Below are 25,082 nucleotides of genomic sequence, written 5' to 3' on the forward strand. Positions count from 1 at the left end.
TCCAATGATCAATGGAAAATAGTTCAACACTTTTAGGTCCAATCATCAACAATATGCTGGAAGAAAAGTTGGAGAAAAATGGAAGAATCAGCGCAGCCTTTATTGACACAAGGTGGAGGGTCTGTCATTGTTTGGGGCTACATTTCTGCCGTGGTGTTGGCAGTACTGCCTGAATTGACGGGATCCTAATTGCTGAAAAGTACAAAAAAAGATTTGAATTCCTCATTCCATTCCCCTAAGGAAAGTATCTGATTTGGAAAGAGAAGCCATAGCAGGACCAAGGAATGACACAAGCATTGTGATAAAACCTGCCGAGAAAGGAGGGGTAACTTGTGTTTTAACGTGTATATATAAATGAAGAAGAGCGACAGTTGTCAGATCCTGTTCACTATGAAAAGACCACACCGTCAAAAACAAAAAAGAGATATACGAGAAACCACATGTCTTATTTGAATCGGAAGAAATAATAGAAAAAGGAGTATGAATTAGATTAGGTGCCTGTTATTTATATCGTCCCAAAAACACAAAGTCTAGTAAATCCTACTGGTAGACGTTTAGTCTCTGCCATTGGCTCACTATGGTAGCCAAGGTGCCCCTTTTGGGCTTGTTACCATAGACCTGGTTGGTTGTTTCTCCCACCAGATCTGGCAACACTTCCTTCCAGGATAGGGCAGCTCTCCAGTGCTGGGAGAAGAGCCTGCAAGCAAGAGGCTTCAACGGTTTCCATGGAGGCTTGAAGCCATCTCGGGAAATTCTCTGTTTCATATCGAGGAGCTATTGAACGATTTGCTCCAACATACATTTACATCATGAGCTGAAGCTTTACCCTGTGTGGACATCCAGCATTGGAACACTATTGTTGAGCTTGAACATGGTAACTGGTAAATGGACTTGAGCTTGAATAGCGCTTTTCTAGTCTTCTGACTACTCCAAGCTTGTTTACACCGCATGTCACACCTACCCATTCACACACCATTAGAAGTAACTCATTCCATTCATATGCATGCACAATTTTGCCCGAGGATACATCGGAGATGTTGCTGCAGGAGCTGGGGATCGTAGCCCCAAACATTCGGTTGAGAGGCGACCAACTACGCCAACTGAGCCACAGCCGCCCCCCAACACGGGGCTCAGCATAAAAGGCCATCTTTAACATTTAGCTTTTCAGAACACAGCTTTAAATAAATAAGACATCAGCTGAGGGAAATATGGAACATCCCACCGATATCCTTGGATGTTTCTTTTTGTTTGTTTTTAAAAGTTTTCATCACAAAGACATGGCACATTATTAAAAAAAAATCAGATGTTTGCATCTGCAGGATTACGTTATTCGTATAAGAACAAACACTTGGCCACACTTTCACACTTTGTAATTTCATTACATGTTTTTTTTTTTGCTAAAAGTTTGAACAGCCTCTCATTATTGAATTACACAATATGTGACACTGAGGTCTTTTAAGACACTGCAATTGCCAACAACTGTGTAATCTTCCACAGTGGCATAATCTGCATTTATTGAAAATACTCACACACTGGTTTCAGGGCCATTTTTAGAGGGGGACAGCACTTGTTTATAGAAGTTGGGAGGCCTGTGAATTAAAATGCACATGCGGCTCAGAAGCCTGTAGGTACAATTTAATTTTTAATGTGTTTACAAGTTATTGCACAAGCACCAAATGTTGTGGATACAGTTTCAGTTAATGAGGTTTGGGCTGGGGCTGTTTCGAGAAGTGCCTACAAGGCCTGAGATACAATAACATGTGCACATGTGTCTGCACGCTCTTCACTGCCATATCACAGCAAGTGAGGCAACATTTCCTACAGTTTCAGGATTCAATACATAAGATCAACACACACTCTATATTTAATTCACGCACGTACTTGAAATGTTGTTTTCAGGGTAAACTGGACCAGTCTTTTCCAGATTTTAGCGGGAAGCCACTTCTCACTGACCCCAAACTTCCATCAGTGCATACCTTACAAACACACATACGGTAATTTTCTGTGCTAAATTGATGCGCCAGTCTTCGGCATCCAGCAAAAATAAAAGCATCTGGTGGAAGTCACGTGTTGCTATTTCTGGAAGGATTCATTAACAAAAGTTCAGAAGGCAAATTTACGAGTAAGATCAAAGTATTGCTTCTTTGAGGTGTGTACTCAAAATGAATGCTCAGGTCAGGTCAACATTTCAGAGTCAGACTCTGTGTGTCCACGTAACCACGTATGATCTCTGTGACAAAGTGGGTGAGATGCTCTTTTGTTATTCACCACTTGTCACTTAAATCTTCATTTAATATTAAATCAGTTTATTATTTATATTTTATTTATTAGTTATTAATTATATGTGTATTTTGCTATAATGTATTATCTGCTTGTGTAACATTGCAGCACTTACTATCCCGGGTTTGTTTGTGTTAGCATTAAGTTACAGGTCACATTAAAGTATAAATCAACTTAAAGCAAACACACTGTCTTGATTTAGTTCAGTCATTTTGATTTAGTTTCTGGAATTGCAATATATCATTGTTTGTTCTGTTGTCCAGTTCTCCATGTGGTCCCATGCAGCTAAGGGGGCTGGCCCAGAACTTCCTGGGTATTTATAAGGCTGATGAGGTCATCGCTGACATCACTGGGTCAGACCATCTGAAAGGGTTTTGTTTTCTGAGAAATGTTTTCTGTCTTATCATTTCTTTCTTATGTAAGTTACGGGTAAAATATAATTGAAGTATTTTAAGTTCATTTAGTTGAGTAAATGAGCTGATGTTAAAGGTAAGGGTTTATTTGTATTTCTTTGCGGTAAGAGAAAAGTGAAACTCGCTTTGTGAGTTGTGTTTAACCCAGGTGTGGCCATTTTGTTAATGGGGCGGTCTATAAAACCAGGAGACATTTGTTCCTGCGGGCAGAAGAGGTGAGGATGTGCTGCCTTTAACACGGTCCTTAATCTGATTTAGGTATGTGTTAATTAACCTGATTTTTCATTGAACTTTTGTTGTTTTCTGAAGTTAACACGTGTTGGGATTATCACTGTAATCCCAACACGTGTCACCTCTGGAAAAACGTCATCTGCTGAGTTTGCCTTCCAATCACCTTCCTAAACACTTGTGTCTAACTACTTTACAATCTCACAGAGATTAAAATATATGATCCAAGAACGACCTTGTGAGGTCAAATGAGAAGCAAAAAGCAGAAATACTGTATTCACATGTGACACTGTCAAACACACTACTGAATCAACCCGATGTGTGGTTAGTATGCAATACAAGAGCAAATGGCAGAATTCCATATAAATGCAGAAAGATAATATTGTCTGGAGAACAGTAATGCAAATAGAGGCCCTGCAGCAACAGCATTCATTTGCAAATGTATATCAAGCTGAAGGCCATAATTTTATGTTTTCATGTTTTTTATGACTTGGTAAAGCTACACTGTATAAATTAAACCTCTTGAACCAATAATCATACCTCAAGTCCGTTATACAGAAGAACCACAATGAACAGAGGCACCGGTGTTTTTTGTATTTTTGTATTAAAGGACCAATATGTTAGATATCTACTGAATAAAATGACAACATGATCTTTCTAGATCATCAGACATCAAGGAAACTTCTCTCGAAATCTGTAGCCCCAGAACCTTTGCTGCAGCTTTATCTTGGAACAAATGACATAAAGGCCCGTAACTTGATGAGCTGCTCTCATTATTTGGGCCATTTTTGCCTTTATTAAAGATAAGACAGCTGAAGTCAGACAGGAAATGTTGGGAGGAGAATGTGAGGGATGACATGCAGCAAAGGGCTGAGGTCAGATTCAAACCCACGGCCACACTATATCCTCTGTACATGGGGCGTGTGACATAACCGCCCATTCTGCCTGATTTATTTATGATTGTGGGCGAATTTGACAAATATTTCCTGTCTAATTTGTTACTATACATCTTTTAATCATTATAGTCACGTATATAATAGAATAGAATTACTTTAGTGATCCCAAACTGGGAAATTGTGGAGTACCGTATCTTGTATTATTGTTTGTGTGTATAACCCCTTCGCTTCAAAGGACTCAAGAATCTCTTTTCATGGCAAGCGGTTGTTTGCACATTACAGTTCTCATGGTGTGTCAGGGTGATGGCATGATGTCATAATAAGATGAAGATGCTTCGCAGGATTGCTGCAGCAGTGAACTGTCGTTTCAGAGAGTCAACCTAAAGAACGTCTGTTGTTGTGAAAAGAGCTACACCACTCTTTAAAAAGAGATTTTTAATCTCCTCGAGGTATACCAGGTTTTCCAGGCTGAATAAAAACAAAAATACAAAGTGTTGATTTGATTCCACCCGGCATTCAAAAGGACCTCATCTGTCCCACATTGCTGCAAACCAAATGTATCTAAAAACTATTCTTCAGATAATCCCCTCTGATTGGCTTAACACAGATCACCTCACAAGGCCGCCTGGAATGAGATCTTGTCATGAAGCGACATTATAAAGGGCTGCAGGATTGGTAACGCTTTACTACTTTGAGCCTGTATCAGATCATTTAAATGTTGTGCTCAGTTTTTTTTTAAAGAATTACATTTTTTGTTTGTACTTACTAGTGCATGTACTCCCACACTTCCAAAGTGATGAAAAATAAAAAGTAGACTATGTGATTGAACATCACTATGAATGATGCACAGGCTACAGCACAGAGTAAAAGACTTATTGTGTATTTGTTTGACATTCAACATCCATCCCTTAACTATTCCACTTTTCCTGTTCGGGGTCGCAGGGGGCTGGAGCCGATCCCAGCTGTCATTGAGCGAAAGGCGGGGTGACACCCTGGACTGTTTGCCAGTCAATCACGGGACTGGCATACAGAGAAAGACAACCAGTCACACCTACGAGTCACCAATTGACCTAAATAGCATGTCTTTGGACTTTAAGCCGAAGTACCCAGAGAGTACCCACAGATGAACGGGGAGAACATGCAAACTCCACACAGAGAGGCTCCTGTCGGACAAGGATTTGAACCATCAACCTCCTAGCTTTTAAAAAAATAACAAACATTTTTCTAGCATTTCATGAAAACTTAATTGGTAATCTATCGCTCACAAAAAAAAATACAGAAAAGTTATTTTCAGTGTGCCACGGAGTTCTGATTTATTTTTCAGATATACATACATAAGTCTACACACACACACCTCCATTGCACACATATGTTCAAAACCGGGTTGCACATGAAGGCTCAACACCCTGTTGCGCTCTCCGCCTTTCCTCTTCCCCTTCTCATCATCTTCCTTTTCTCTTCGTTCTAATTCCTGCTCTGTGTTCGTCTGCCACGCCTTTCACCCAGCACTCTGCTGCCTGTTCCCTCTGACTTTCATCTTTGCCCTGTCAGGTGAGCCCTTTGAAGGTGTGTGCAGGGTGAGGAAGGGCGAGGAATCGGCTCACAATCCATCCCAGAGTCATTAAGAGTACAGTTATGCCACAGCTTCAGCTTCCCCATTTAATGAGACGTACTGTATACTTTGTCAACAGAGTACAAAGAGTGCTTTAAGACTGAAGGGCGGATATATAGTATATTGGGTCATGCATTGCCAAAGGTTGTTTCTTTAACTCTCCAAAGCAGACTTCTATGGTTTTTTGAATCCCCTCAGATGTAGTTCGGAGCAGGTCAAACTGAGTATAAGCTCTCTGCACTTTGCCTGGGTAATCAGTTTGATGGAGTAGGTGCTCAACTCCTCAGGTCTGGGGAAAGAACAAAGTTAGAGCACTTTTATGACAACCTCCCAGATTTATTTCCCACCATCCTGCTCTTTCAGACAAGCGAGACAGAAGGAGAGAAAGAAAGAGTTAGGGGGAAGACGTGCGATTATACAACAATGCAACAAACAATCTAAAAGAGTGATAGTGTTCCTGTCCTTTTAAAAAACAGGCATCCATTTCCAAAATGAACTGCATCGCTGAATAAATCAGTCTGAGGTTAATAAAGTTGTCATGTGTTTGATTTTCCTGTGAAAGAAGGGAGGCGAGAAAAGGAGAAAACAACGGCAGAAATATGACCCCATCAGCATTATCTCTGTATTTTATTGTTTCCACAGAGGTCACCGCGAACACACCGCCTTCTGTCATTTTTCCTACAACATTTCCTATGGAATTTTTCTTTGGATGTTTAAATCAAAAAACCATAGGGATTTGACATTCGAGTATATGTCAACAGAAATGGTACAGATAGAGTACCGAGCTCTTAAGCTCCCTACAAGCTCCCCTCTCTTTGAATTTTGGGATGAAAACATACAGAAAATCCTCAATGGATTATATCAATGATTAAAAAAACTTCTAATCATAATTTATGTTTTGATTTTCCAGCAATGTGAGTAATAACATCAATCTACCATTGCTATTTGTAAGATTCTATCAGTTAGTTTGTTTCAGTATGATTTAGAGGCTGACATTTTTTAGGGAGTCCCGCAGGTCACGGGATTTCCCGCGGGATTCCCTCGAGAGAGCAGATTTCAGAGCTAATCAGAGGATTGGGACCGGACAAGAATCGGAAAACTGGAGTGGGAATATGATAACAAGACCAGTTTTATATTAGCACACAAGTAAATGAATAAAGGCTATATTTTCTATCAGCGTTGGTGTCTATTTGCTGGTTAAACGTACATGATATATGTTGTGTACGACCGCGCACGGTCATGAGCGCCCTGCAGCCGTCACATTAATAAAAACAACAATGGATTCAGAGAAAGCAGGAATAACTGATCTGAAGTGATTAAGGCAGAGTTTTACGTAAAGTTTAAAACAATGATTCTTCTGTTCAACTGACAGAGCTCTGTCATTTTAAGTTATAATGCTTCTGCCATGTACTGATTGCTAAGGTCTAACGTTAGCTACGACTTAAAGGCAACTGCTAGCTAGCAGGAGCTGTGCAGTACCGTTTCCATGTCTTGAATCTTTGGCTCTTGCTCTTGTTTAGGAGAGCGACGTATCAAATCCGCTTCCCATCGTATGTTATTGATATGCTTTGTTGTCATGAGCTTTGCAGTATGGTGCCGTTTTCATTATGTTGGTGGTGCTGTTTGTGTAGTGGGTTCATTCTTGTCTTGCAGTATTTGCTTACTGTAGTTGTCTTTTCTGTTGTCTGCTCACCTTGCGTTAAAGGAAGAATGTGACATTTTTTGATCCAGTAGATGTCGCCCTTGAGCAGCAGCATAAATCATAAACCAACTGTTGTTTGGCGACACTTCCGCCATACTGTCCGCAAGTGGCAGACAAAATTGTTCCTTAGCTCAGGCTGCAATTGCCTGTGTCCTGCATTGTTGTGTTAGCAGGCTAATGTTAGCACACTGTAGTTAGCTCGTAGCTTCATATTGCACATAAATTGACACAGAATGACCGTGATCTTACAACACAGCTGGTGGGACTCTTGCTTCTCACTCATTGTACACAGTCATGACTCAGAGACATTCACAGAGGATATACTTGATTTCTGCATATTTACCAGTAAAATGTTGCACATTCGTCCTTTAATGACACATTATGAAACTCCAAGTCTTCCCTTGCTGTATCTGTACGCCTCTCTTCTTTATTGAAGAAGACACGCTCAAAGTAGATAGCGCCCTCTACTTGTTAAGTAGAGAGTATTACAGTTTGTTGTGAAATTGATTTAAATTGTCAATATTTTGTATACATTTTTAACTTCTATCAATGTTTCGTTGCATCCCCAGTATCTACTGTAAACAGTCAAACCCTAAACTCCCCAAATACATTTCCGCATGCTTTTGTTGTTCCACTGTGAGAGGCAGGTGTAACTCAGAAACACACATTTGACATCCCAACAAGCACCGTGCGCCAATTACAGATGCAAGTCACACTTTTTTTCTTCTTTTTCGACGACTTTGTTCCTCAAGTCCTTTACAATTTAATTGTTATTCTTTCTCCTTTCTTTCCTCTTCATTCTGTTTTTTCAGGCTCACTCTCACCAATTAAAGTCAATCAGCCGTCCGAGTGGACCTGTGACTGCTAAAAGGAACTGCAGACAAAGCGATGGCCGACAGGATGGCATCACTATTCATGGAGCCGATTTCAACTGTCCTCCACAATAACGAGAGAGGAGACGGAGAAGGAGGAGGAGTGCAGAAACTGACACAGCAGGGGGCTCAGCAGAGTCTACAAGGTTGCAAAAGAAAAGACTTTACCGCCATGAGAGTCGGTGTGCAAAAACAACCCGTAATATGTTTTTTGTGTTGTGTTCCAATTAAAGTGAACCTGACTGTTCAATTTCAGTATCCAACATAACACCTCAAGTGGACTAACTTTCTCTGACAGCTCCAGTAGAAATAAGTTGTCCAATTACCAGCAAATGTTTACAGTTGACCATACTGTTCTTATTTTATTTATATCTTTCAATATTCTTCATTATTATTATAACATGATCTGTGAAATTGATTATTTCTGTGACGTACTGCAGCTTATTGATGACAAATTGAGGTGACTCTCTGTCGTTGTGAACACTGCATGTGCTTACAAATAGGTGTGCACTTTGGCACAGCGGGGAGAGTGAGTCGTTTGACCTGTGCCCAGGAGATTATGGGTGATTTGAGGCCCCTTCTTTGTGCAATGACATGTCATGCTCAGCTACACACACACACACACACACACACACACACACACACACACACACACACACACACACACACACACACACACACACACACACACACACACACACACACACTACAAAGCGACAGTGTGACCCCGTGCATGTTGCTGTCATCGTAAAAATTGCCCTTTTTTAGAGGAGCTGTAAGTTATCAGTTGTCAGAACAGAACATGGGAGGGACTTCCCATAACTTGACACATAACTGTAATGTACAGCACAGTGTAGGCATTTCTCTGTGTGTATGTGCACAAAGATGCTTAAGGACATACAAGCACAACTGTATGAAGTCACAGCTTTACCCGACAGATTTTTATCAGTTGATTGGATTGAGCTTTTAAATTTGAATTTTTTTTTTTACTATTGTTTTTTTCTTTTTGATTCAAAGCAAAATATTAATACGCCCAGTTGTTTTTCATCTCTGACCTCTAGGATGCATATTTATGAGAATATTTGCATACATATCAATGCTATGTGTAGTTCAACAGACTCACAGTATTAACAAAAGCACAGAGAAGAACATACTGATAATCAGAATGCTTAATGCGCAGATACATTTCATGCAAGGACATCGTACTGTTCGCATGCGGTGGTGCCCCAATCGCTGTGACAACACCAACCCCTCCCACCCGCTCTAGGAGGTCAATGCAGCTCACCTGGAAAAGTTCAGGAGCTTTTCAGTTTTGTGTGAAAGCACGAATCTAGTTATAAGTCAGGTCACCATTGATTTTAACTTCATTATTAACGTTTTACTTTCCATGCGACTTTTTTCAACTAGGACGCTGGTGAAGCTTACTAACTCAAGCTTCTTCACCAAACTAAAGGTCAACTAAAGATCATCTAGAAAAAAGCTCTCAGCAGCTCGGCTTATAGCCCCTTATGTTCTTCATTCACAAATGAAGAGCAATATAAAATATATTCAGTGTTGTTTAAGTTTCGATCATGTTGCCTGTTGTTCTTTGTAGGAGAAGAACTCTCTGTACATTTTGGTTTTTGTGAAACACTCTTGTGAACGATGAACACTGCTCCCAAATAGACTCAATGAATCATGAATAAGAACAGCATTAAATAGTGAGATTGAGGAAACCCATTTGAGATGAGACCCAGTTTGAAGGTTGATATAAGCCCCTCCTTTTAATTCAATGTATTATTATTTAGATCCTCTTACCAAGGGACAACAAATGTAAATTAGCTATATGGCTACCTCTGGCCCATCAGTTGTGTTGTGTGATGTCCCCGCTCAAATAAACTAAACTAAGTGTTTGTGTCAGCCAATCAGTTTACTCCACAAAGCAGGTTCCATTCTGTTTGATCCGTGTAAAACACTGACTTGCCTAGCCTCCTCCCTCTCTTCATCTGTACCCTTGAATCTATTTGCATTTTGCTTTCAGTCTCCTTTTGTTCAGGGATACCCTTGAATTCTGTGCTTGGTTCCTTGATAATCTGTAGGTCTATTTTTCAGTGAGGAAATTACTGTATAGGATAGGGTATGTGTACATGTGTTATCTTGGGCGCAAAGATCGTTCTCCATGTGGGTTTGAATGAGAGAAACGAGCCTTCAAATTTATAGATGTATTGTGGACAATGTAAGTGAATGCTAACACTTCATCAATCTCCGAGGAGTAGCTACAAGTGAGTATATATTTGAACTGGAAGTTTAGATGGTTGGGTTCTGAGTCTCCCACTGGGTGCAGGATAGCTCCTCAGTTGGAATTTAAGCCCTGCAGCCTCAAGACAAGATGGCAGTGTCAGTAACTTGCTGTGACAGCCACTCAGCCACAGCTGCAGACGAATGTCCCAGAATTCGGAAGGTGCTTTGCTCCAAACCAAAATGAGAGGTGAGGCAGAAAGATGAGCAATAAGATCAAGAAAGACAGATAAATGGTGATCTTTTTCTTTTGTGACAAACATAGTTTTTCGCTATATTGCAGATCTTTATATGCGACAGGTTTCCTTCTAAATGTTACACAATGTTTGCCTAATTTTATTTAAAATCAGCAAATCATTTGGTATTGCATTGCAACATATGAGATATAAATTCATTGAGATTAGCATTGGATGTTGCTCACGACAGCTGCTGTAATGCAATGCATAACATTTCAAAATCCAACTAATAAGTATATGTCTCAAAATACACTGGACAACTAAAAATCTGGATAGTCAAATACAGTTTCATGGTAACACAGGGGTGAGCAGAGTACTGTCTCGTTAGCATTGGACAATTTGACCAAGGATTAATTGTTCAGAGGATGTCATAATAAAAGTGTAGAAAAGATGTCCCTTTTTTACTGCAGGAGTGTAAAGAACATCAACACCAACTTCAGCTGCAGTTTGTTAGCTCTGCTCCGATATGACTCCATGCTCCCTTGTCCGTTCTCAGACTGCAGCACAGAGAAGCATCGCCAGACAGCTAGATCCCGAGACCAAGGAGTTCCCGTGGTATAAAACCTTATAAAACCCTTATGACCACAACAACGAACACACATAAGTTTATTGCTCCCAATCGTCAAAACGGAAAAGTGTTGCGACAGTTTAGCAGTAACAGTGGAGCTCCATTTGACCTTCACCCAATAAAAAAAACAAAACGTAAATAATAATACAATAAAAGCTTTGAATTATAACACACAATTTACTCAATGAAGCAACACACAAACATACTCTACCATCGTGAAGGTCCTGGTGGTTTTCAGTGAGTTTTTCATAGTGGCACCATTTGCAACCAAAGTGGCACAGCTTTTAGCTAGCTGCTTCAGCTTCATGGCTTCCACATGGAGCTTATACTCAAACTGTGATTGCCAATCTCAATGTCTCTCACTGTATTGTGTGATCATATTTTCTGATTCAGTAACGGTAAAAGCCAGAAGATTTATAAAGAAGCATAGAGGCTACACTGCCACTATAGTGGTTAGAAGGTGGGCTGATCCACTGATTCACCACATCTGTCTTTGGAGGACCATACATATATTCAGTCAAATGGAATGAAAATATATTTCTTTATGCACACTTCACACTTGCAAAACAACATTTTCTATTTAAAATTAAGGTAGGTGTTCAGCCTTGGTATGTTCAAAGTAAAGGTCAAATATTGGCAGAAACGCTTCATTAAATCCACAACACAGTAGATAAACTGCTGCGATTATCCTTTCAGCGCTTCTCTGCGCCTGTGGCCTGGATCTGAGGGCCACTCTGCTGCCTCATCTCCCCACACAAAAGAGCACCTTGCCAGGCACATAATCCTCTCAGACCCCATATAGGGCCTGGAGCTTTGGATCTCCCCCTTGAGGTTGAAGCTAACCGCTAACAAATTCTAGCATCTGGACAGTCGTCGCTAAATGCTAATGACGAATACAATGAGTGAAGGGATTTTAATTGTATATCTGTCTGGGGGTCTAGAGAAAGGGCTGATTCTTAAATAGCACATTAATGTATTCTGCACACATTTTCAGTGATGTTCAGGGATTTTTGTGGGAAGCGAACGACTAGGCGAGGCGGAGAAGGTTAGAAAGGGAATAAGTGGTAGGGGTGCTTTCAAGAATCTCCCCCAAAGCTACAGAATCTGTTCTGCTTTTTAAATACCCAAATCAGTTTGACTGTAAACCCACCTACACGCACACACAGACGCACACACGCACACACACACACCTACAAACACTTTAGCCCAGAAAGTCTCGTAGACACCCCTGATGCCTCCAACTCAGTGTTTTTCATTTTCTGTCAGCTTGTGTGTGGAGAAAGCCTTCAGAGAACTCCCATTAACGTCTCACACACACAAACACACACAAATACACACACACACACACACACACACACACACACACACACACACACATTTGCCAATTGTTAACGAACCCCATCATGGTTTCCAATTTATGCTAACAGTGATGAGCTACATAAACCATAACACCATACCTTATATATGGTCCTCCTAATGGTCCTACTTCAGTGTTGCTAGCCAAAACAAAACCTGCTTATGCCTTCCTTTTTCTTATCATCTAGTGTCTGTTGAAGAATAACTCAATTAGCTGATTAACATGTCAGGAGGTGTGAGACTGCGCCTACTCAGGGCATCAAAGAAGTTACACTTGGGTGCGTCGGTACTGGAGAAAATTTTGAAGAATGGCAGAGGGGATACCCGCACACCAATTCCTGAGATAGATGCAAAAAATGTTATCTTTAATTAAAACATGAGTGGTCAAAAAATAAAGGTGCTCACAGTGCAAAAATGTGAACAAAAACCGCAGCAAACGTTTTGGGACTGAAATGTTATTTCTGACCACTCAGGTCTTAATTAAAGAGACTATTTTTGCATTTATCTCAACCTGTGGACTTTTTTGGGGGGCTTTTTAGCCCAGTGGAATTGGTGTGCGGGTATCTCCTTTAGCTGATTAAAACATGGTGCAGACCAAAGACGAAAAGGTCACTAGTTGCTCTCATAGTCTTTATAAAACATGAATGGTGTCATGATTCACATCATGGCAGCCCTCCCTTCTCCTTTTGGTGTGTTGTTTGTCATTCCCTGTCTGTCTAATCCTCATGTGTCTCTCCCCTGTCTGTGTCTGTGTGAGTGTGGTGGTCGGGGTTTCGTTTTCCCAGGCGGTGCCAGGTGTAGCTCGTTGGTGATCAAGGGTCTCACCTACAAAGACTTCTCTCTGCCTCACCTCACCGCCAGATTGTTTCAGCAGCTTGTGCGGTATCCGGCTTTCTTGGCTCCTTACAGATAAATGTTCCTTGTTGACGTAGCTTTTGTATCTAACCTCTTTTTTTTTGTCTTTGCTCACCAGATCGCCTTTGTGTTTTCTTCATTCACCTGTGCACTTTTGGACACCGCACTGGGATTCACGGACACTGCCACATGGGACCTCGGGACTTCGCACTACCCCTCCCCCTTGCACATTTTTGAGTCACGTTTTGGAATAAACTCTTTGTGCACGTATTCTGCCTGTCTGAGTCGTGCTTTTTGGTTCCAGATTTAGTACTAGCCGTAACAAATGGTCTCAGTGACATCACCCATTGGTTTCTGAAGAAATTTTGAAGATGAACAATTGCGGTCGCCATGTTGGAAAAACGTCCTCTACTTTATTTTCAACCATTTGAGAAACAGGCAAAGGGGTTCCCCAGAAAACAACTAAAACACACCCAACTGTCAGTTAATTCCACCGAACACCTAATTATACAAATGTATGAATAACTGTTGAGGGGGTAAAGGGGTGTGTTGGGCTTTTGGAGTCAGCCTCAAGTGAATACTCAAGGAACTAATTTTCTTTGCACTTCATGTTTAACCAAGGAAATTGGTTACTTTTTAATACTGATCTCTATCAAGTTCGCCCTGACTCAATACAAACTAACCAAGAAGGTCAATTTTAAATTGGATTGCAATTTACAAGAAAAGCCTCAAGCTGGAATTGTGATAATAAATCCACTGAAAAGTCATAGGTCTGGCTGTGATTGGAAAGTTGTTGGAATGATTTAATGATAACCAGAAAAGAAGTGTTTTTGCAGGGACATAAGATGGTCCCCTGTGTCTCAACAAAACCCCATACAAAAACAACCAGCAGGGTGTGAAAGCAGTGTGAGCTTTACATGTGAGAAAAAGGCAAAAACAACTATGATCCTTTAGCATTCTTTGTCATTGGTTAACTGTCTGTGAAGTGAAGGAGGATAGGAGCTCTTGGAACATACTTAATAACAGATGATTACATCGGAGCATCTGAAATAAATGTTGAACCTTGGTTTGGACTGTGTCTGTTGTTGATAAATTTGGATGTTCAGTCTTTGTTGGACAAATTTAGAAACATAGTAGCTTATGAGGCCTACCTGTTGGAGCAGCTGCGGTCTTCTGGTGTTGGAATGTTGAAGAAATGTGAGGATCTTCTTTTAGATTGTTAGCATCCCTCTGTCTATCCCTCTGCCTGATGAAGAAAGAAAGACACACAAAGACACACAAGTCAATATATTTGCTTCAACATCTCTTTTATTAAATGGTAAACAGTGGCAACTCTACCTTCTATTTAGGTCTATTCAGGTCTAGGCAAAAATTAATTGGGGGGCCCTTCAACCAGCGTTTATCACCACCAGTGTTCCAACGCTTACTCCTCTTCCCTTTTGTTACTCTTTCTTTGGTCTTTGGTTTTCAAAACAGCAATGCATGCTATGCTTAGCAGGGCAACAAGAGTGAGTGCTGTCAGATGGGGCCCCTTAAGGGAGGTTCCTACTGTCATTGGAAAATTTGCACATTTTGAGCAAAACTGCTGTGGTGTAAAGTATGTCAGCCCTCGAGACCCTGGCCTGGGGCCCCAAGCAGTTGCCTGCCTGGACTGTTGACAATCAGCACCTCTGATGGTAAACGGACTTGAGCTTGTATAATGCTTTTCTAGTCTTCTGACTACTCAAAGCACTTTTACACTGCACGTCACACCTACCCATTCACACACTGATGGCAGAAGCTGCTTTGTAAACTTTCCATCAGAATCAACTAATCCCATTCATGCCGTCAGCGAAAGCTATTTGGGGTTATGTGTCTTGCCCAAGGACAGATCAGAAATTTGGCCGACCGAGTGACTCTACCACTGATCCACAGCCAATAAAGCCAACAAATGTCTATTATCTCTGAAATTTCACCCTTGGGATTTTCGACCATCAACACAAGAACTGCTCTGGATAAACAAATATCGGACACTTAGCATGGAGACAAGAGGAACTGAGGATTCACTGCCTTGCTCATGCACAGCTTGACATTATAGATTTCCCATAGGCCTTTGGATCCGTCAATAATCTAACCTTTGCAGAGCCTACTGTCAATATTCAGCTGTGTTTATTTTCCATCAATGAAAGATTGGTCTTAAGGAAACATATTGTGAAGGGGGTATGGAGGACATCCACACAGAAACAGAGGTGACTGTACCCTCCACCTCCATCAATTATTCCGACAACTCAATACTTTCTTACTGTCTCTTTATCACTTGTTGACATCCACATCCCCTAAAGCTTATATCAGGTGCACGTCAGCTTTTGTACATCCTTCTGGCTTTAACTGAAGGGTCTTTCTTGGCAAAACACAGCTTCCATTTGTGATACAAAGAGTGTCTTTTCTAACATTGGTATCATCAACTTGACAGAAGTTCATTGGCCAAAAGCACATGAATGTTTGGCAGTGAAATAGAAAAAAAAGAATGTCAACAGCTATAACAAAAAAAAAAAAGAAAGAAAATATGTGTTTGTGTATTTCTGTGCTTGAGATGACAGATAGGCCAATGTGGAACTTAAATGGGGACCCTGATGACCCTTGACAAGAAACAGTGTCTCAGTATTTTCGTTTTCCATGCCTGACAGAGTTGCTTGCCTGTACGCAAAAGCTGGCACATTACTTTCTTTGGCTGGCTATGGTTCTTTGTGATCCTACAAGCTCAGGTTCTGCATAATCTTGGTGTGAAAGTCCTGCAGGGAAAGTAGTATCATTTAAGCATTGAATTCAACTGAAGCACCTCTCTCAAAGCAGAGCCCTCCTGTCCTGAGTGGAGCTTTGTCGAAACTAGGATATGATATTTCCTGTCAGGATTCTCTACAGATCCAGATTAGAAGGATCCTCTGACAGACTCTGATTTCTGCTGAGATGCCTGAGGTGGTAAAGGCACTGTTATGTGTCTGTTACTGCTGTCCATATCAGAACATCATTGATCCTCTCCACACTGGTTCCACTATCTTCAGATAAATGTATGACCTCAGTTTATGTGCTCTCATCTAGTCCACAATCTGCTTGTTGCTAGTGGCCTGACACTTCCTTCAGTTAGGACTCTCACTTTTGTTGAATATCAGGCGTAACACTGCAGCGTCCTAAACCTAAAGAAAAAGATGTGGAGAAAAAGTGGAGCTTAGTCTGAACTCTGTTAATGGTTATACCTGCAGGCTGTAAAGAAGCCTTCTGATACAAGTGGACAATAGTGAAGCAGGAGGGAACCAGCAATGACATGCGAGAGGTTCCTAATATCAGTGTGAACAGAGCAGCAGAAAATGTTCACTCGTTCTCCTGCTTGTTGAGGGAGTGTTGTGTGATGTGTTTGTGGTGTAGCTTGTATGAAGCATTTGGAAGAATCTCTGGAGATAACGTGTTATTGGTCTGCAGCTCCAGGCAGCAGAAATGCAGACAAATGTATAATTAAACAGCAGCAATCATGAAAGGTGCTTCCACTTTTCCTTAAGGAGGGATTTGTCTTTGTGCTCTACTCCTCTGCCTTCCACTCTCTCTATTAACTACCAAGGATGGCTGGAGCTCCTTCAAAACTCATAGAAAACCCCTTAATTGTCTAAATGTTAAACAGAGAGTGTCCTGAATTTTAATAGTTAAACACAACTGGGGTTTTGCGCTAAGTCACAGACTTACCGGGAACTTGTTCACTATAGCTGACAAATTATGTAACAACTGAGATGATCATTTTTATTTCTACGAGTTAATTCTCCAGAAATATACTGAACATTTTCAAGTCACAATTTTGTTGTGATTGGAGATTTGCAGTCTTCCCTTTTTTTCTTTATTCTCTACAAAATAAGAGTCCAATGTAAACATACTCAAAGTTTCACTATGAAACCGTCACAAATATATTTGTCTAAGGAGTAAGCATCAAAGGATTCTTCATTGTTAAATTTGGTTACTTTAAAACTACTGATCGATGGCGTCTATGACCTAGAGATTAGGTCCCCTCCCGTGTAGGGAGGCTATAGCCCTCAAAGCGGGCGACCTGTGCTCAAGTCCGATCTGTGGCTCATTTCCACATGTCATTCCCAACTCTCCCTCTAGATTTTCTACCCTATCCAAAGGCAAAAAGCTTAAAAATAAATCTTTATAAAAACTCTGCTCTTGTCTTCTCCTCCTCTCGCTGGCTTGCTCATCCACCGTCCCCACATTTGTCTTTTTGTCTCCACTTCTACCTCCCACTTCGGATCTCTCTCTCTATAGTTTTTTCCCTTTTCTTCCTCCCCCCTCTGTCTATCTTCTCCTCCCTCTCTCTGGATACACTCTAATTCTTGACTGCCTCCTCGTTTTCTTTGCAAGCCTCCTCCTCTGTCTTTCTGGCTGCAGCATCTTTTTCCGCCGACATTTGTGTTTAAATGCTGTGAACTAAACTTACCTTTCAGATACACCAGCTCCTTCAGCATCCTCAGAAGGATCATTTGCTTCATAAGACCATGTGAAGTTTTGACACAAGATAAAAATGAGATTTGATTCCAATTGCTTTGCTAGTTCACATTAATTCTGTACACATATAAGGTAAGATAAGATAAATCTTGATTCATCCCACAACGGAGAAATTTACAATCACAGGAGAACTACAAGATCACGCAGGAATAAAGAGAAAAACGTGCAAACAAACAAATACTGACTTTCTGTCTGGATCGTTCTATTCTGTCCAGCTTGATGCATGCATAAAATAGACTCGCAGCATATTTGAAACGGAGAAAAGCATTGTTGCGCTGCTGGCACGTGCCAAAGACAGACCCCGGCGCTTGCTGTGGAAACTGGAGCATCGGGTAGAGTGGAAGCGAACGGCAGTGTATAGGGCAGTGCTGACGGACTGCAGCATGGAGGGAGTATGTGGAAATTGGGAGTCAAGGCCCTTCCAGATTTATTCTTACTGCTTGGTGGCTTGCACCTGTTTGGTTCAAAAGCAAAGGTGTCAAAGATTGGACTCATTTCTTAGCCTGATATTTGCCTTTTCAAATAACAGTCTGCCAGTTAAATAAAGTTATCGCAATCTTATCTTTTCAGCTACACTTTTCCTCGTCTGCTTCTTGAGCTGCAGACAGAGCTGGGAGTAAAGTAACTTCAGAGTCTGTGCATTTAATGCCGGACAGACTACATGATGACATTAGCCCCTTGTCAGAGTGTGATTCTGCCACAGCATCGCCTTCATCACGTCTTTGTACGTTCATATTTATCTATATATTTAAATATTTTGATCCTCATTAGCCGCTATCGAAGTAGCAACTACTTTTCCTGTTGTCCATATTGAACCCACAACGGCGTAATATTGGTGTCCCACAGTCTGAGATTTAACATTGAGTTGCAATGTTGTGGAAGAGTGAGAGCAGGAGAGAGCATGGCGTGTAAACACACAGGAGGAGCTCCACACACACACACAGCGCTGCTCGACCCTGCTGGCTCTGCAGATCATGTCTTGCATCTGTTACACCTCTGTTACAACCTCCTATGCCGGCACAGAGATGGGATCACTTTGCCCCCCCCTTAATGTGTCTTCGACATTCATAGTGAAGGCGAAACATCAAAGGAGGGTTCATATCGTGTCTTGAATCTTTGATAAGTGCCAATTCGCTATAATTACTGTAAGGTACTATGATTAAGGCTTTTGTTTGTTGAGTTATTTTAAATTACAAAAAAATATGCTTTTACAAAACAGAATCATATATCAAAGTCCATTAATACCAGCCAACCAACCAATTGGTCGGTTTCTTCGTCATCCAATGTCTTGTCTTAACTTCTTTATGAAACTCCCCATCTGGACTCTTCACAACTACCTCATGGGGCGTTTGAGGACAGCATCGTTCCTGCCCACTTCCTTGTTAATCTCTAATGCAGACACCATAAACCACAGTGAACTCAAACACCTGCCAGGAGCTCCACTGAATGAACTGTCTTATCAATCACGCTGCATCCTGAGTCAGCAGACATATACACAGTCACACAGACAGCTTTCATTGGCTTCTTGTCAACTTTGCTTTGTCAAGCGACAAACACTGAGGATTGGCAGTGTTTCGCATCGCTCCATTTATAAGTGAAGAGGGGACGTGAAGCAGTCACATCCACGCATTGCTTGTTTAAATTTAGATGCCTGTGAGTGTATGCAGATTAATACAGTGAATCCTGTGATGTTTACGTGAAACTTGAAGTCGATGCCATATGTTTTAAATTCAACAGACGCATAATTCAGGCAGACGGAGGAAAATAAGCAAGTCAAGAAGTCCAGACATGTTGTTTTAAAGCAACAGTATGTACATTGTCCACCTTTTAATAGAAGTTTCCACAACATCAGCGTCTGGATGACTAAAAATCTTGACAAAATGTTGAATAATCTTCTTTTTTAAAGTTTATTTTGGGGCATATATGTCTTTCTGTAGAGACAGGACAGTGGATAATGTCAGAAATCGGGGAGAGAGAGAGAGAGAGAGAGAGAGTGGGGAATTGACATAATTTGCTGTCCATATGTTGCCTGTATTTACTTATTATTGATAAAGTGATGGAATACAATCAGAAGTTTGTATAATAGTTTGATATTGTCTTTTATTTTGAAATTGACCAGATGATGTATACGTTCCTTTGTCTGAATGAGTCGATGTGCTCTGTTTAGCTTGGCCAAGCAGCAACCTCCGGTGTCGGAAAAAATGAAGCAAATGAGAAAGTGCAAAATTCTGCAGTTCCTCAAGGGTCCACATGAGGCTGGCTCCACGATCCCCAGAAGTCACATACATTGTTATGAACAATATGTATAATCCATAGTTAGCAATGTAGCTGACCTGATTGACAGGTCGGCACTATGTAACGGCTCAAAAAAACTTCCTCAGCTCTGCTCTGAACCTGTTGTAAGGTCGACTGAAAGTTAGGCTTTGATAGAATTTCCAGCATGGCCGCAGTCACGGGTGAGCCTCTGGAGCCCCCTGCCCTAACGGATGTGTGACATCACTCAGGCTTCATCCATTATTATTCACTGTCTATGAGCTTGATGCATACTTGCAGCGAGCTCAATTGAAAATAGACATGGTGCGTCTTTGGAGCAGTGAAGAGCGGAGTTGCGCTAACACATGCAGTGGAAACAAAAGCATTGACGAGAGAGGCTGTGATCAGTTCGGCAGTGCTTGGTGCACACGGTTCCTTTTGAAACTGCTAGTTAAAGCTTCAACTAGATTGCTATGAATGCCTTCAAAAACATGTTTGTTTGATTGCAAACCTGAAGACAGATATTTCAGGCTGGGAGGATTTATCCATCAAATTCACATTGAACAAAATGAAACTGTATAGTTTATATCACTGAAATGAGAACTGTCTGTGCAGTTTTACATAGAGTCTGTTGACTATGGAAACAAGGATTAGACCAAATTAAAGCACAATAAGAAAATAAACAGGCTTCTCTGTCACCTCACAGTCACTCCACTACTACAAAATAGTCCATCTTCTTTGGATGTCTTGATCTGTTTGTCAGATTGTGCATGTTGAGAACCGACAACTGAGATCATTCTGACAGCACATCACCCAGATCAGTTCTCCACAGACAACACCTTTCTCTTCTGTGTGCGTGTTACTTCGCTTGTACTGCCTGACAAATGTGTAAAAATCAACAGCGTATAGAAATGCTGAGAAAAGACATTACTGCACGATATGTCTCCCCGTTCCACATCTCTCCCTCCATGACTTGATGGTCAGAGAACGACAACCGCCACTGTGCACCGGGATGGAGGGGGAAAAAAAACTGAAATGAAAAGTGTGTGTGTGTGTGTGTTTTAGTCTCCCAGCCAGGATGGTAATTGGCAGGGTTTGGCAGGGCAATCGGTTCCGTGCCACTGAGCGTCACGTCTCAACATGTTCTATAGCAACTCACACACACAATCACACACACACACACTCCAGACGCCTGACCCCCACACTTGTTCGCTGGTGTGAGACGGAAGTCAGAATATTGTTCCCTGCTGCCTTGGCTCAGAGGCACAAAGGAACAACCTCCTACTCACACAGGGATCGCTTGTCAAGCTGAAGGTGCTCTGTCTGAAATATACTCAGATCTCAACACACACTCAAGTTGAATACAACGCAGAATCACAGTCATTTGCACTCAGGCCTTCATTTGCATGACACACAAGTACACACACAAAGTCTGGTGGAATACAGATATTATCATTCTTCCAACTGAAGTCTTTTGAATATAGAGAAGCTACAGCGACCAATAAAGAGGCATAGAGGCATACATTCATGTAGACTACCATAATGACAAACAAATAAACAAATGGCAACACATTCTGGGTTCCACAGGTGGACACATTGTCCTTTCTTTACTTTTCGAAATCCGTATTTTTGCCCTGCAACTTGTTGAGCTTCAAAACCATCTCATGTTTCCATTTTTTAAGTTACACTGGGGTTCATTGCTCAGGGGATGCTTCCTTGTAGTGGGGAACAATGGGACACATGCTGCCTTGCAGATTATTAGAACTCTTTAGCCTGCGGACTCCAACTGTACGGCCGTGCTGCACTCTGAAAACGCAGCCTGTGGGTGTTGACGGACGAGGGAGCATAGAGCCATACGCTGATGCGCAATGCACATGTATTTGGTGGAAGTTCTGGATGAGGCTGAAGTGAATAACCCAAAATCCTTGGATTATAAAACTGGGGTCTTAGAATTTAACGGGCTATCGTTTTTTGAAGAGAGACATTATTTCAGGCACTTTTCCAAGCAAAGATCTTTGAAAGAGCGTTACAACAATTTCAGTTGCAAAAGTACGTTATAAATAAATACAAATGTCCACAAAGGAAAAAACAAATGTACCTTCCAAACAGACATTTTGATATATTGCATCATGTATCATTATTGTGAGTGTGCTTGTGTGCATCTGTGTGTAGGAAAAAGTGTTTGCATACATGTGTGTTTATTGTGTATGTCCACCCACACACACACACACACACACACACACACAGGAACACACAGATTAAAAATGACAGCAGAGATATATTTCAGCACCTCAGAGACACATAATGGTCTACACGTGGCCAGCATCCGCTGAAGGGACACATGAAGTGGGTTGTGTGTGTGTATGTGTGTAGTTGTGAATTCTGTTCTAGCCCCAAGGGACAACAGATCCTTGTAACAACATCTAAGCAGTCAGAAAGAAATACTACATCAAATGCACATTACAAAGTAAAGTACCTGGTCTGTCAAACATTTTCTATGTTTACTGATACAAGCCAGAGATTTAAGACAACCAAACAAATTCTAATCTTTGTGTGAAAATAAGATGAAAATCAATACAGCTGTCCAAAACTGATTTGTACAGGTAACCTCTTCTATCTGTGAGTATCTGACTTCTTTTGCCGACTCCTGAAGCTACCAGAGCTGGGAAAATGTTGGGGGAATGACATGCGGGAAAGGAGCCACAGGGTGGATTCGAACCTGGGCCGCACGCTTGGAGGACTATAGCCTCCATACATGGGGGGGCGCGCGCACTAACCACTGCACCACCAGCGGCCCACATTGATGTCCATTTGAAAAAACTTTTGAATGTCGAATGGATAATTAAACATCAGAAATCCTCAGATGCCACAAGGTTTGTCACTGCCCTCCTTCTGCATCTCATACAGATGGAAGAAGTGGCTGTTAGTGGCTTTCACAACCCAACCTTTGGTTTCCGTCAAGCATTCCAGGAAGCAGACCACCACAGGGCTTAGAGTGGAGAGGCTGCTCCCCAGCGCTGGGAGAAGAAAGCCTACGCAAAAGGTTTCTACGACTGAAACGAAACTTCTACAAAATAAATTCTTGCAGGACAAGCTGTTAGTGCACTCTGCAGATTCATCCTGGGATTACTCCAACATACATTTCATACCTCATGATCTGAAACTTTGCACTCGAGTAGTATGTGCATCCAGCATTGTAACAGTACATGTGAGTTTTAAAATGGGGATCAGAAAATTAGGGAATAAGTTTGACCAAAATGCAACTATACCAGGTTTACTGAGTTCATTCAACATGGTGCATGTTGCACGCTAACGAGTGAGAACCTAATCCAGGAGGGCTTTATGGATGAAGATCTACTTGTCAGTCTGGCCAAGAAATCTTTGACAGAGCCACTCATTCAAAGCTTTCAGATACCTGTTATATACTTTAGCTCTTGGCCTTAGAATTACTACTGTATGTCATAAACAGCAGACATGTTGTCATAATAATCTTGTATTGGGTTTAATCCTTCCCTTACACCACTGCTTGTCAACATCAGCTCTCTCAGTGTACCCGTGGTGGCATGTTATTTACTCTTTTAATAACCCTCAGCCTCCAGCTCATTCTCTAGCGCCTCAACATATTTTCGCACCTCCTCTTCCTTTATCCTGAGAATGTGTTGTTCCTTTCTGCTCTGTTGTTTAAAGCCTCCTTAATTTGAAAGTGTACAGCCATCCATAGAGGAACAGTAATTAGGGGACAGGAACTGGCAACTGCCTGCTAAGAGAAAGAAGAAAGGCGATAAAAGGGGAATTGGGAAAAAGGCAGAAAAACGGGAGAAAAAGGAGCTGGGAGAGGGAAGAAAGAAAGGAAAGACATAAATAATAAAACATAATCCCGTGTGTCCATTGAAAAAGAGGCAGTATCCCCCCCTTTATCTCATGTTGCTATAAATATACCACTCTATTTCTGCTTTGGCTGGACGCGTAGTTTAGACAGCAAACGAAAGGCGAGGGAGAAGAGGGAGGGAGGAGAGTGGAGGGAGATTGTTCCAAGTGAAAGGATGCCAGCCTGTGCATGTCAGCATTTCCAGGCTGGCAAGAAAGCAGCGCCCAGCCCTCCTCCTACTCCTCTGGGTGAGCTGATGAGGCAAGGAGCAGAGGGTGGTGGGAGCCAGGGGGTGGAGGGGATGAGGACAACAGAGGTCTAGTTACACAGAGTCTGCTGGGCTCTGGCCGGAAGGGAGCGTCTCAGGCCGATTCAGAGAGCCGCCTTGGCACCGTGGAGACGACCGGGCTGTCACACACACACACACACACATACACACACACACACACACACACACGAAAAGAACCCAAAGAACCCAGACACACCGGCCTGTCCATCCCAATTCCTGGCTGGTAGAGCCGGCCTGTCAGGCACGGCGTGTCGGAATATTTATCAGCAGGAAAAACAGCTTGTCCTCGTTGCTGCTGTCATGTATGCCAGAGGGGAGGGAGAGAGGGAGAGGGCCAGAGAGAGAGAGAGCAGTGGACAGGCAGACGGACAGACAAAACTGTGCATCCGTGTGTGTGTGTGTGTGTGTGTGTGTGTGTGTGTGTGTGTGTGTGTGTGTGTGTGTGTGTGTGTGTGTGTGTGTGTGTGTGTGTGTGTGTGTGTGTGTGTGTGTGTTCACTTGTTGTTGAAAGGCTGATTGGGGCCGAATGACTGAAGACTCTTGTTTAAAATCTAATGTGATGGATGCTAAACAGTCTGATGACATGTTCTTCTGAAATCTAATTGGAGTCTTTGGGACCTTAACCTTTATAGCCTCGGCTAACACTGATATAAATAGGGCTTGTGTTAAAACTACAGTAGTCCTTTACAGATTGTAGTTTAGAAACGAAGTTCCGTCTTCACGCCTTATTTGGAAATTTTGTTGAAATAACATATTTTATTTTTCGTTTTGGCATGAACATTTACTTTTTTCACTGGAAAGCCGATTATTCTGATAATACCAGCAGCATATTTGGTCTCTGACTGCCACT

At 41.7% G+C, this 25,082-nt stretch overlaps 1 protein-coding gene across 3 annotated transcripts in view; it reads right to left on the minus strand.

Moving 5' to 3' along the window:
• Positions 1–25,082, minus strand: part of LOC109988579 (RNA binding protein fox-1 homolog 3) — a 542,301-nt gene that overhangs the window by 441,945 nt on the left and 75,274 nt on the right. For all 3 annotated transcript variants that reach the window (XM_065949245.1, XM_065949247.1, XM_065949244.1), the window contains exon 2: positions 14,447–14,541. The gene's annotated coding sequence lies outside the window, so the exon portion shown is untranslated. The remainder of the gene's footprint in view (positions 1–14,446; positions 14,542–25,082) is intronic.

Source organism: Labrus bergylta, chromosome 21, assembly GCF_963930695.1.
Source record: "Labrus bergylta chromosome 21, fLabBer1.1, whole genome shotgun sequence".
NCBI lineage: Eukaryota > Metazoa > Chordata > Actinopteri > Labriformes > Labridae > Labrus > Labrus bergylta.